This window comes from Orcinus orca, chromosome 5, assembly GCF_937001465.1.
Source record: "Orcinus orca chromosome 5, mOrcOrc1.1, whole genome shotgun sequence".
In the NCBI taxonomy this organism is placed as follows: Eukaryota; Metazoa; Chordata; class Mammalia; order Artiodactyla; family Delphinidae; genus Orcinus; species Orcinus orca.
In genome coordinates this window covers 128,423,589-128,436,745 of record NC_064563.1, presented here as the reverse complement: position 1 = coordinate 128,436,745, position 13,157 = coordinate 128,423,589, and the positions used below count along the sequence as shown (strand labels likewise).

The 13,157-nt window shown below is 37.3% G+C and overlaps 1 pseudogene; it reads left to right on the top strand.

Moving 5' to 3' along the window:
* Positions 1-308: 308 nt before the first annotated feature.
* LOC125964422 (uncharacterized) lies at positions 309-12,510 on the top strand (annotated as a pseudogene).
* Positions 12,511-13,157: the final 647 nt, after the last annotated feature.

Sequence of the window (13,157 nt, the reverse complement as noted above, 5' to 3'; positions counted from 1 at the left end):
ACTGCTTTTCCTTTATTTCTGCATTTTCTCACTCCTCTGATTAAATTTATTCTTTGATTAAAAGTGTTTTTACAGAGAAGGGGCAGGCAGAGGACATGGCGGGGGTGGGGGTGTCCTGGGAAGGGCCCATAGAGTGCTGCTCCATTTCACCATTAGCCTACATATTCTTTCCAGAGAAGGATGAGGGGATGAGAATGGGATAGGGTATTAAGTGACAAGATCCATCCTACATTTAAACCTTAGCTCTTCAAAATCTCATGTCATTTGAAATGTAAGGACCTCATTTGACAGTGTTAAGCATTCACGTCATGGTGTGGTATGTGTGTGTGTGTGTGTGTTTATATTTGCCCATGCTTTCTCTAAAAGTTAACATGGACAAAATTCAATAAAGCTAGGTTAGTGACATGGAATATCTGCTTATTTTAAGAAAAAAAATACCTTAATTCCATTAGTCAATAATATATGTTATGAATATAGTATATTAAATAAACTGAAAAATTTTTGTTTATGTAACTTGCACAATTAATTGAGCCAAGGCAACAGATATGAACAAGAATATACTAGAAAAAAACAACACAAGTTCATTCTAGTTATAAAGAGTGTTTAAACAAATCTACGTAGCAGAGTGGCTGAGATGTGTGACTCAGTATTCAGGAAAATCACTTCTATTCTAGCTTTGCACCAACAAGCTGTGTGGTATTAGGACTGTATTTAAACCCTCTAAGCCTCCATCTCCTCATTTGAAAACTGTAATTAATAATAGTAATTACCGGGCTTCCCTGGTGGTGCAGTGGTTGAGAGTCCGCCTGCCGATGCAGGGCACACGGGTTCGTGCTCCGGTCCGGGAGGATCCCACGTGCCACGGAGCGGCTGGGCCCGTGAGCCATGGCCGCTGAGCCTGCGCGTCTGGAGCCTGTGCTCCACAATGGGAGAGGCCACAACAATGAGAGGCCCGCGTACCGCAAAAAAAAAAAAGAAAAAAAGAAAAAAATCTGCAAAGAAAAAATATATAAGTAGAAGTAAAAAAAAATCCTAAAATTGAATCCTACCTACTTCAACTACTTTTTAATACATTCAACTTTAATAATTATTTTACCGGCTTGTGAGAATCAAGTAAGAAAATAAGGAAATGACTTTTTGAAGATGAAATAGCATTTATAGGTAAAACAAAGCAAAAAATTAATAATTATAACTTTTATATAGTGCTGAATGTCAGGTGCTTCCCAAACACCATCTCATTTTATTCTCACAGCAGCCTTACGAGTTCTATGGTGTTATTCACCACATGTGTAAATGAGGAAACCACTGTTTGTAAAAGATAAAAATGTCAAAGGGCAACAAGCAGTATAAATACAGGAGAACATCTACCTCAAGAGCACATAATCTAACTTTTATGCTATAGTATCCAAAGTAACTTCCCATGTCATGTGTGTTAGGCCGAATTTCTAAACTGCCCTCCAACTAAAGATATTCCACCCTAATCCCTGAAAATGTGTTAACACGATGGATAAGCTATCACCTCAGGTTTATGCTGTGTTGCATGGCATATAGGTGGGGTTACTGTAATCACAGGAACCATTAAAAGAAGAAACCTTTCTCTGGTCTGTAGCAGAAGAGGAAGTAAGACAGGTTCAAATTGTGAAGAGAATGTGTGTGCCCTTGCTGCTCTGAAGATGGAGAGGGCCAAGTGAGAAGGAATGTAAGTGGCCTCTAGAAGCTGAGAACATTGCCTGAACAGAGTTAGCAAGGAAATCGAAAGTTCAGATTTACAGCCACAAGTAACTGGATTCTTCCTATAATCTGAATGATCTTGGAAGTGGATTTTTCCCCAGAGCCTCCAGATTATTAATGTTTGGACCACAGTGTCAAAGAAGAATACTATTCAGCTAATGAGAGGGAGATAAACTTTATCTCAATTAGAAATGGTGCACTCTGTTCTCCTTTGCAGTTATCATTTTAGAAAAAGAAAAAGCCAGGACAAAAACTAAAACTGAAAAATGAAGTCAGATAATTACACAGTCACAGGAAAAACCACATCAGCTCCTTCGAGCACTTAGTCCTCTTTCGGTGACACATTCCACACATGGAAGGAAAGTGACAGTGTAACAATCAAAAATAATGTGTATCTATGCAAGGCCACATGCTAGACCATTAAGAGGACCAGAAGAACTAGATTAACAGTTATGAAGAAGGTGAGAAAGTGGTAATAAATTGTTTCATCCTGAAATCTATAAAGTTGATCCCTCATCTGCCAGAGGTGAGAACACATCTAACTAGGTCTTTAAGCACAGTAAGCTTCAGGCAAAAGTGGGAATGAGCTACCACTAAAAGACAATTTAGCAGGAAATTGTACGTTCAACACACAGCAAACTATGTAATACAACCTCTCACATGACTCGTTCTAGAAATGATAATGATTGCATTTACTTTGCATTAGGCACTTTTTTACTATGGGAACTACACAAATAATGAAAAATGTTTATGTGAAGCAGGATTTCAATCAATGCTAAGTCAGATTTCCTGGACTTGTACAGTCAAGACTATTTTAGAATTTTTATTCATTAAATAAGCATACCACTGATAACCTGCACTCTCTTGTTCAACTTGCCCTTGATTGATATATAAATTCTCTGTAATTCTAATTATTTGCCCAACTGGTGTATACTTGGTGTGTGAGAAGTGACTCAAGCCTCAATATTTAGGGAAGAAAGTCACAAAGTACTGGGAGCTCATACAGAGTAAAGAAAGCTGACACAGAAAAACATCTGTCTCATTACATTTGAATTGCAAGATTGTCTCTTCCCTGATAATTTCCCTATTTGAAGAGTATAGGGAGTGCTTTGATTAAAAAGGTTGTTTCTGGGATGTTACTAATCAAGTGACATAGTGTTACAGTCAAGAAAAGTGAATAAGGTCTAGAAATATTCTGTACAACACTGTACCTGTAGTCAACCCTCATACACTTCACGGTTTATAAAATTAAAAAAAAAAAATAAAAGGTCATTTTTCCTCTTTCTTAAATTAAAAGTTGTACTCAGAATATTCATTTTGGAATAGGATGAGGATATATCGGGCCTAGAATAAATAATCTCCAGACACCAGGTAAATACTTTCTAAGTTTCTATGAAGTAAATTATCTTTTTATTTGCTATCTTCATTTATCATTAAAACCATGACTTCTGAAAGGGGATGTTGGTACTGTTAATTTGTGCCAGAAACATGGTGTTTAGAAATGAGAATGCCAATTCCAGAATAGATTTTAATATAAAAGCCACTGGTATAATATAATCATACCCTGTAAAAATATAATTGATATAATATAGTGATTTAATACAAAAGTCTTTAAATAATAAACCCATTAGCTCATTTCTTCACTAGATACATTAAACAGATACAAGAAACGGCCTTAAGAGATGGGAAAATGGAGCTTGGCTACAGACAAACCCATAATTACAGGATAACATGACAAGAACTCAGGTGTTGAAGCACATGAAAAAAGCTTCCCTCTCTTCCAGTGTGAACACTGCTCACAGGAATCAGAGCTCATCTTTGAGAAATGCCATTGGTGGTGTCACATTTACATTTTTATTATGTTCTTTTTTATGGTCTGAACACTCACTTATAGGAATGAGTCTAATCAGGAAACCTGGTAAGAGATGTGGTAAAACTAGCATTCAATAACATAAACAAGTAAATCAGACAACGCTTATGCCATTTAAAAGTATACAGAATTTATCAATTAATTCCCCTGTTAGCTTAGATTTTTAAAAAATACTTAAAAAATAAAACTGCAATTATGGAACCTGTGCTCCTAAACACCTAAGGTCCCAGGTCACTGAATTTAGGCATACCTGCTTATCAAAGCTGCCAGCTTGTTCTCATGGAAAATGAAGATGAATGAAGGAGTTGACCCTATCGAACCTGTGACACAAGAGACTCTGCTTAATAAATTAGAATTACTTGCTTTATGACTATCTTCCAAACAGAATGCAATCATCCAGAGAGGAGAGATCATATTTCCTGTTCAGTGGTGTTACCCCTAACTTCTAGCATGATGTTTGGCCCACAGAGTAATTACAAATATACTCCAACTAACTGAACACCATTTAGGAGGATCTGTAGACCAAATCATTACCAAAAAAACTGTTGAGCAGAATATCATATACCTATTATCAATCCCAGGGGAGGATTCCAACCACATGGAGGATAGCAAAGATCATCACTATGTCAACCTTCAGAAACAGAAATCCAAACACTTCTGCTCACTGCATCTTGGTATCAGAGTTGGCAAGGAAAACACAACAGAGTCAAGTACTGGATGGAACAACACTTTACTTACTTAGAGACGCTTCAGTGGTTGGTCTGGGTACCAGTACCCAGTGGGTCTCTACTGGCAGGGCAATTCACCTATTCCCAACACTCTCATGCTGTAGCAAAATGATTGGGTCCCTGTCCACAGAAGACAGATATAGCAGTGGGGTTGGCATGGTGACATAAGATCACACACTTAAGTAGAACAAAAGAATACTCACTGAGCTTGAAACAGTGGAGAATATTCCCACACAAGATGATAAGCCCAGCACAGGCTGTGTGAGCTCTTTATCTCTTGATAAGGAAGAATCGCAAACCCAAGGTCCATCCTTAAGCAACCAAGTGGGTGGTGGAAAGACTGTGTGTGAGACTGCCTTTACCAACAATAACCAAAATAATTTTCAATCATTTTATAAGCTAGAATTAGGGATGGTGCTAGATACATGGTGTTTATTAAATTGTTTTCTTGAGAAGCTAAAATTATTTGGGACAATAAAATCATGAGAACTAAAGGTTCTTACTCTTAGGTCACATTTTATTATGATTTTCAAAGCATTTACTACGGGAAAGGGCAACGCGATCTTATCCAATGGCCAAAAGAATTCTAGCTGAACAGATCTATAGAAATATATAGAGAGGTAGGGGTATTATATATTTGGAATAAGTCAGGATGTTCTGCAATTTTGTTACATTCATCAATTTATCTAGTGCATTTGATTTTGGAGAAACTTAGGACAAAGGAATAAATAAGCTTCTTGATTAGAACGCAAGCTATAAAGCTTAAGTATGCCCACCATCTGCTTCAGCGTATTAGAAAACATACTAATAAGAAGCCACTTCCCTACATACCTTGTATCTTATTGTGGTGTAGTCCTAAGGAAGGTGAGAGACATTTCATGATTTGATACAGGTTTCTACCTTAAATACAAGCATATTTAAAAAATTTTTTTGTTCTATAACTTCATCTAAAAATTTATTTTCTTTAATAGCCCACTATGTAATTCACAATATCATCTATTTTCTTTCATTTTTCTGCAATTTAGAAATATAAATTTGCACTTTATTTTGTTATCCTTTGGTTTATTCTTGTTTCTATATAGTTAAATACATTCAATGTTCACCAACAGTCATCTTGCTGAAGATTTTCTAATTGTCTAGCACAGTTCTCAAAATAGCAGAGGTACAATATTTCCTGAGACTTGGCAAAGAAAAGCATATTGTTTTAAATGTTTTAAAACTGAGAAACTTGAAATTGAGTGGTAGAAACAGTTTGTTAAAACTCTGCATGAGCTCTTTATGTGTAGTGATGAAGAAAGATGGAGATATTATAAAGACAAGGAGTGTATATCACTTAGTCTTTATTTCTCCAGTTAACAGTTATCAATGCTATGGCATTTGTAATTAAATTCAAAAATGACTGGGAGTCATAATCCCTTTAATTACTAGCTCAGGAAATGGAGTATAAGGGGTGAGATGATCTGAATCACCCAGATAAGGCTAGGTAGACAGGAAGCAAAGAGGAAGGCTTTCCACACCTTTCTCATTTTCTGTCCTCATTTATCTTTCCACCTACTCACAAAGCCAACAAGAATTTTTGAACAAATGATGACCAAACTTAAAATTTACAGTGTATCATATTGGAAAGCCAGTGTATCATTGACATTATTTTCTAAATGGTTTTACAAGTTGAAAATAATAAAAGTAGTTTTTCAAACTGACTGTCATTAGAATTAAAATAAAACTATTCATTGAGAAATGCAGGTAAGAAAATTGAAGTCATCAGAAATAACTATTTATGAAGCTATGCATCCCCACTAAAATGTTTTGATATATGTGCTTTCATTTGATTACTTATCATTACATTTCTTCAGTCCTGAATTATTTAAAGTGCATACAACATTGTATGTTCTACAATGTGAATAAAATAGCCCCTTAAAAACTGCCTTTTTTGGTGTCAGAATTATTTTCACACAGTCAGCTTCTATAGAATGCTCACATGAAAATCTCATGATAAAATTATGTTTCTATAGCTGTCCAAAATGGCTGAAATCCTCCAAAACTGCTTGATCTTAGCTAGAGGAAAAAAATGTTCCCAATAGGAATATCTACATTTTCCCATATAGAAAAGCAAATAATTGCATTAGAATTTGCTTATTATTATTTCCACTGCAATGACTGAGACTCAATAGAAACTAGGTTAAAGGGAAAAAAAGGTGTTTTATTGCCTATGTAGCTACAGTTGAAGGAATAATACTTCTTTCAGGCACAGATGGATCCAGTGTTTCAGGGCTGTTTCTTAGTCATAACTCTTCTCTCTCATGGTTCTTCATGATGATTTGGTTTATTTCTCAGATAGTCTTTTTCAATGAGATTATTGAGTTCACCTGGTGTATATGGTTCCAGGGACTGAGAAATATCAAGTCTCCCCACCTTCTTACTCTCTTTGCACACTCTGATTTACTCAGATTCCTTTATGTGCCGGTGGCTGGATCAAGCACCGTCTCCAGGAGAATGGAGTGTGTGATCAGTTCTGACAGAGCTGTCTGGTGGATAACCTCACTACAGTCTCCTGACACTGAGTGGAGCTTTTCCTAGAAAGACAAGATTTTAGGTAAATATTAAAGTAATAAGTATTAAAGCATCCAATCACACCCACTACCACACACACACAAAAATGGTATTCATTTATTCATTTTTCCGTTCAATAGAAATTAAATAATTGGTATGGGTTAGATATAAATATTATAACGTACTCAACTCAGGTATTAGGTTTTGTGTCTTTATTTAATCTGCTTTAAATCATACATTCGATTATTCTTTTTGATAAAATAATCCAAGACTGAAAATTGGAAGGATACAACTTAATAAGAAAGAGAAAAACAAAACTTTCTAGAAAGTTAATGCTTTAACTTAATGTACATTCCAAGAGCACCTAGCGTCCAACTCCAATATTAAGTCCTCTGTAACATGCTCTCAGTGAAATATCACCTTAGTGAAATATCACCTTTGGTTCCACACTGTGTGCAGTCCCGTTGTTACACTGAGCAATAAGCATAACAATTTTTTCAACTGCAGGTGTATGCCAGGTAGTCTTTGGCAGGAAGGCATTGACATTAGAGACTCAGTGCTTAGAGATACACCTCATAATTAGTTATAGGTCACCCTTGTAATTTACCTTTAGAAATGGAAAAACAAGAAAAGTACTGTAAAATTCTAAAATTGGGAAATGAGACTGAATAAAAGGACACATATGCAAGTCAAAGTAATGATCAGTCAAGTTAGAATTGGAAGGTCCTATGTGGTGTAGGGGTAGAAAAATTTTCCCTTTTTCTTTTCTAGGTTCTTTGGCTGGTCTTATAATTAAATTGACATAAGACCAATTAACAGGAGAAAAACACATTTAATTCAGTAATTATAGGAGCTCCACAGAAAATATGAGACTCCCAGGCAGTCATGTAATTGAGGCTTACATACTATCCTAAGCTAAGGAAAAGGGAATAGTTATGTACTAAACATTTAAATATTTCAACTTACTTTTATTACTTACATTCACTATTAAACTCTATATATTCAGAGCTCCCTGCTCTGGTCTCCCAATTCTATTTAATTGAGGTTTCTGTTTATTAATTTTTTACAGTGTATATTTGTAAAATATATATACACACATATTTGTCTTTAAAAATAAGACAGATGGTATTATATAATGTTTTAGCAATTACAAAGGGTCAGGTGATTGAGAGAACTCAGGAAACTCCATAGGGTGCACTCATAAAGGCTTTGATGAAGATACACAGTTTACCAAGATAAGTAAGCCAAGCAAAGATCAGAGAAGTTTTCATTTTCCAGAAGCAGTTACACAGTAGATATCCCATCTTCTGATTGTGAATCACTGAAATAGATATGAAACACCTTAGTCTCAGATGAGCCAAAAAACAAGTTTACTAAAGTCTTTTATCCTCTACTGGTCAACTAGCTAAAATTAGGTGCATACCATTGTCTATACACATTTAATAAACAATGTAAGCAAGCTAGTACAAAAGATGAGTCTACACATCATAAACCACAAGCTAATACACTTTATGCCTAATTTGCAAGAGTCAGTACCATGTTTCTGGACATCCCAGTAGAAAAATGTTGAACAACCACAGATCTGCTGCAGGTTAAACAAATTCTTACACAATAGTTTGTTATAAACTTCTATGGACTTCTTTCCACGTCATACTGATTTGCCTCTTTATAATACCATATTTTCTAATTTCCGTATTTGATTCTTTGACATTTTAGGATCTTGTTGCCTGGAGACATTGCTCTTCCCAGAGTTAATTAATCCATAGTGATGGCAAACCAATTGCAAGCATGTCTTTCATATGCAAACTAATAAATTCAGAGTTCACCCCCTCCCACCAACTACCTCCTTTGTGGTGCTCACACACTATTCCCTTGCCGTAATCATCTCAGGACCAGGTACCAGGCAACTAGAGACAGACCCCCTATAACCCAGAGTCTGTGGAAATTACTAAAAACTAGCCAATTCTAAGCCTGCTTACCCTGCCTCACCCATTCCTTCCCTTAGAAACTGCAATAAAGACTCATGTCCCTGCTTTCCCCTCACTCTCTGCCTTTGACTGACTCTGGTGTTTTCTGTGTCCCCGTCCCCATGTTCCTCCTTTTAGAATTTGTGAATATAACAGGCCATCTTTTCAAAGGCAATCATCTCTTGATCTGTTGGTCTTGACATACCTGAATAATAATAAAAAGCTATATTTTAAAATACTCTTCTATTTAATAACTGTTTGATTTTTTTTTTTGGCTCAGTGTAGCATTAATTATTTAGTCAATTCTTTATCAATGGACAATTATATTGATTCAATTCTGTTGTTATTTTTATGAGCACTTCAGTGACAGCTTTCATTTTTCTTACTATCTGGGACAAAAAGTTCTTAAAGATTTTTTTCTTAGAATTATTTTGCACTTCGTGTAGATATTGTTTTACGAATAAGTATAATTTTTAACTATCTGCTGCGATCTATTTATGGGCATAGTGCTAGGATCTACATGGCACATGTTTTCTAGGTAAGCAAACAAATGAAAATATTAAGAAAAATATAAAAATAGTGATTATAATAATAAAAATAGTTAGCATTTATCAAGAATATATTTCAGTGTCAGGCAATGCATTACTAATAATAGAAAAAAATGTAGACAGTGTTGTCTCTGTGCCAAACACCATTCTAAGTGTTGGACTTTTATTAACCCATTTAATCCTCAACAAAAATCTGTAAGGTGGGTGTTACTACTCTCCACATTTTATATACGTGGAAACTTAAGTAGGATTTTCTTAAAATTGCACGGTTTGTAAGGGAAGAATTGGGATTTAATCTTCCTAAGAATCCAGCAAAAAAGTGTCACTATATCCATTTTTTAAATGAGTAATCTGAGAGTAAGAGACATTCAATAAATCTCTTAAGATCACATAATTGCTAAGTAAAAGAGGGACTTTGATAACTCAGGTCTGTGGAAATCCAAAACTGCTTTCTGCCAATACTGACAGGTGTCTCAGGGTTCAAAGTTCAGAGTGTGTGAAATTTTATTTATTTTTTGTTTTTTTTTTTTGCAGTACGCGGGCCTCTCACTGCTGTGGTCTCTCCCATTGCGGAGCACAGGCTCCGGACGTGTAGACCCAGCGGCCATGGCTCACGGGCCCAGCCGCTCCGCGGCATGTGGGATCTTCCCGGACCGGTGCACGAACCCGTGCCCCCTGCATCGGCAGGCGGACTCTCAACCACTGCACCACCAGGGCAACCCCCAGAGTGTATGAAATTTTAGAACTAAAATGGTTACATCTGGTTAGGGCAATAAAGAAAAGCTTGCTAATATATCCTGTTTAAACTGAACTTTGGTACATGGAAATGATTTTGGTTAAGTGACTATGTGGATAGCCCTGACAGACCAGGAGGAGATGTCGCGAGAGCAAGAGCAAAGTTAAAATGTGTATGTCACATCTGAACAGCAATGACAAGCCTGATTTTAAAAGTAGAAATAAATGTAAAAGGCTCAGAAGTTCATCGTTTATGACACTTCCTGTTGCAAGAAACAGAACACCCAAATAATAGTGGCTTAAACAATAACATTAAGTGGAAACTGAGATCATGTCATGCTGTGGAAGATGAAAAAGAAGAAAGATTAAAAACCAAACTGATTGGCTTCATCCAATCAGTTGAAGGTCTTAATAGGAAAAAAAAACTGACCATCCTAACCAAGAAGGAATTCTGCCATTCGACTGCCTTTGTACTTGAACTGCAACTCTTTCCTGGATCTCCAGCCTGCCAGCCTATTCTGCTTACTTTGGATTTACCAAGCCTCCACAACTGTATGAGCCAATCCCTTAAAATCTCTCTCTCTCTCCCTCTCTGTCTCTCCCCCACCCCCACCAATGGAATGGTAGCTCTGGTCCATCTCACAGTGGATCCAGAGGATCCCTGATTTCCCCAGTTCTGGAATGCATAATTAGAATAGACATATTCAGTAATTGGCAGATCCCACACTGGCTCCCTGACTTGTGAAGTGAAGGCTATTATATTGGAAAAGGTCAAGCAGAAGCCACTAAAACTGCCTCTACCTAGAAAATTGCATTACTGCATTTCTAGAGGGTTGTGGAGATTAGTGCTTCATTTAAGGACTTGAAAGATGCAGGGCTGGTTATTCCTAGTACATCGACATTCAACTTGCCTATTTGGACTGTGCAGAAGGCATGGATCTTGGAGAATAAGAATGTATTACAATAATAAGCTTAACCAGATAGTTGCTTCAACTTGCAGCTGCTGTACCAGATGTGGTTTCATTACTAGAGCAAATTAACATATCCCCTTGTACCTGGTGTGCAGCTCTTAAGATGGAAAATTCATTTTTTTTTCCATCTCTGTTAGTAAAGACTACCAGAAGCAGTTTGCTAGTAAGAAGAGCAATCAACCTTCAGCATCCTACCTCAGGAATTTATCAGTCTCCAGTTCTATGACATAACTTAGTTCACAGAGATCTTGATTACCCTTCTACGAGATATCACACTGGTCCACTACATTTATGACATTATGCTGTTTGAACCTAGTAAGCAAAAAGTAGCAACTATCCTAGACTAATTGGTTAGTTGTTTGCATGTCAAAAGGTAGGCAATAAAACTGACAAAAAATTCAGGGACCTTATACCTCAGGGAATTTCTACATGTCCAGTCGTATGTGGACACATCAAGATATCCCTCATAAGGTAAAGGATAAATTATTGCATCTGGACCCTCTAACAACCAAAACAGAGGCACAACACTTAGTGGGTCTCTTTGGATTTTTGAGATAGCATATTCCTCATTGGACTGTTATTTTGACCCATTTACTGAGTGACCTGGAAAGGTGCTAGTTTTAAGTGGAGCCCAGAACAAGAGAAGGCTCTGCAACAGGTCCAGGATGCCTTGCAAACTGCTCTGCCACTTGGGTCATATGACCCAGTAAATCCAATGGTGCTTGAAGTGTCAGTGGCAAATTGGAGTATCACTTGAAGCCTTGTGCAAAATCCTTTAGGTGAATCACAGTGCAGAACTTTAGAATATTAGAGCAAAATACTGCTGTCCTCTGCAGATAACTCATTCTTTTTGAGAAAGAGCTTTTGACATGCTACTGGGTCTTGGTAGAGACTGGACTCTAAACCATGGGTCACCAAGTTACATGTGATCTGAGCTACCCATTATGAACTGAATGTTATCTAACCAACCAAGCCATAAAGTTGGGAATGCACAGCAGCACTCCATCATCAAATGGAAGTGGTCTATATGAGATCAGATTCAATCAGTCCCTAAAGGCTCAAGTAAGTTACATAAAGAAGTGGTCCAATTATTCATGGTCCCCTCTCTTGCCACACTACCTGCTTTCTCTCAGCTTGCACTTATGTCCTCATGGGGAGTTCAGTTGACAGAAGAAGAGAAGAGTAGAGCCTGGTTTACAGATGGTTCTGCACAATATGCAAGCACCACCAGAAAGTGGACAGCTTCAGCACTACAGCCCCTTTCTGGGACATCCCTGGAGGACAGTGGTGAAGGAAATCCACCCATCTGGCAGAACTTTGAACAATGCACCTGGCTCTTCACTTTGCTTGAAAGGAAAAGGACCAGACAGGTGATTATATACTGATTCATGGCCTGTGGTCAATGGTTAGGCACCACCCTCATTACCTCTTGTTACTCACTAACAAAGTTTTTCCTTTCTGTCCTCATGACCTTATATTCTACTGGCCTAGGGATCTTACTTCCAAAGGAAAGAATGCTTTCACCTGGAAACACAACATTAATTCCACTGATTCCATTAATTCCATTGAACTGGTCATGGAGACTGTCATTCAGACATTTTGGACTCCTTATGCCTCTTAAATAGGCAAGGAGGAGGGTTACTGTGTTGGCCGGAGTGACTGATCCTTAATATTCAGAGGAAACTGGACTGCTACGTCACAGCAGAGATAAGGAAGAGTACATCTGGAATACAGGAGCTCCCATAGAGTATCTCTTAATATTACAGAGGCCTGTGATTAAGGTCAATGGAAAGCTACAACTACCCAGCCCAGGCAGGAGTTCCCATAGAGTATCTCTTAATATTACAGAGGCCTGTGATTAAGGTCAAAGGAAAGCTACAACTACCCAGCCCAGGCAGGACTGCTACTTCACAGCAGAGATAAGGAAGAGTACATCTGGAATACAGGAGCTCCCATAGAGTATCTCTTAATATTACAGAGGCCTGTGATTAAGGTCAATGGAAAGCTACAACTACCCAGCCCAGGCAGGAGTTCCCATAGAGTATCTCTTAATATTA